Source organism: Macrobrachium rosenbergii, chromosome 56 (genome assembly GCF_040412425.1).
Source record: "Macrobrachium rosenbergii isolate ZJJX-2024 chromosome 56, ASM4041242v1, whole genome shotgun sequence".
NCBI lineage: Eukaryota > Metazoa > Arthropoda > Malacostraca > Decapoda > Palaemonidae > Macrobrachium > Macrobrachium rosenbergii.
In genome coordinates this window covers 28,309,473-28,311,094 of record NC_089796.1, presented here as the reverse complement: position 1 = coordinate 28,311,094, position 1,622 = coordinate 28,309,473, and positions in this window count along the sequence as shown.

The window sequence follows — 1,622 nt, the reverse complement described above, 5'->3', positions numbered from 1 at the left end:
ACACCTGATCAAGATACAGAGCCAGTGATTTATCATCACCCTGGGGGAGTCGCGAACCCACGGCATCAGAGTGGCACTCCACGCCACTAACCACTACTAGAAGCCTTAATTTTATCTGTATACAACGAAGGCCATGGAATCTTGTGACCAAGTTTAATTTGGAACCTTTTCGTTTATTGCTATAAGTTCATATTTAGCTTTTCCATGTCGCTTTTTAGTTTTGTAACTTTGCAGTTTAGTTTTATAAGGTATAGCTTCGTGCGCTTTTAGGGGCTCAAACGGACTTTTGCCCCAAACTGAGAAAGATGCAGCCCAAGGGCAAGCAATTGATCACTATATATATATATATATATATATATATATATATATATATATATATATATATATATATATATATATATATATATATATATATATATATATATATATATATATAGTGTGTGCATGGTAGCGAAAGTAAGTTATCATGAAAGAATGATACCTTGTTTTTGTGACCACTCAAAGAAACAAGGAAAGTGAAATCACAAGAAGGCGGACATACTGGTGAATGCTATTTCCGTACAGAATGGATGCAAATGAATCCGATGACATTACTCAGTCAAATATCATCAGATAAGTTCACAATGAGCTGAACATATTGGACGAAACTTTCCTAAAACCCTGAATGTCAGTCCACACAAAATGGAGGCCAAAGAATCTGAAAGGGTTCATCTCAAAAAAGATTAACTATTCAGATGAAAGGATAGTAGACAAATCTGGAAAAAAATCTAAACTTTATTGCTTGTCTGTACAAAATGGATATAAAAGAATTCACTATAATTAATCAAACAGTATGAAGTGTTAAGTGCCCAGGAAGTTCAACTTAGTTGATGAAATTCTACTAATACCCTCGGTTTCTGCCCTTAAAAAATGGAGGTCATAGTATCTGATGAGATCGATCCCAAAAAAAGATGGTGCATTGAGGTCACAAGAAAGAAAAGTGATTGGAGAACACTGTCCTTAAGTATTAGTGGCTGTCCATAAAAAATGGAGGTCAGAGAAACTTATTTTGTCAATCAAACAGATATTATTAATTACATCTCAGAAAGGCAGATACAGTGCTTTTCCATACAAAATAAAGGGTGTGATTAATTAAACAAACATAATCCAGTCAGACTACAGAATGGCACACATGGTGTATAAAACAGTCTTAAGGCCTCAGCTCTTGTTCATACAAAATGAAGGTAATAAGAACTGTTTTGATCATTTGAATAAACATGAACCAAACAAATCACAGGAAGGCAGATGTAGACGTAGGTAACACAATCTCTTAAAGCCTTAGAGTTTGTCCATAAAAAGACAGAGGTAACAGAAACCTGAGTGATTAATCCAACAAAAATGAATCAGAATTAGATCATAAGGATAAGGAATAGTGGAAAATCTTGTTAAAAACTAGTACTTGTGAATATAAAATGAAGTTAATAGAATCCAGTGTGATTAGTCAAGCAAATATGGAAATAAATCAATCATATATAGAAATGGTAGATATAGTAGAGCTATTCCTCTGAAACCATAACTGTTTGTTCATACAAAACGAAGGTCATAGAAACCAATTGTGATCAATCACAAAAGCCTAAACCAAT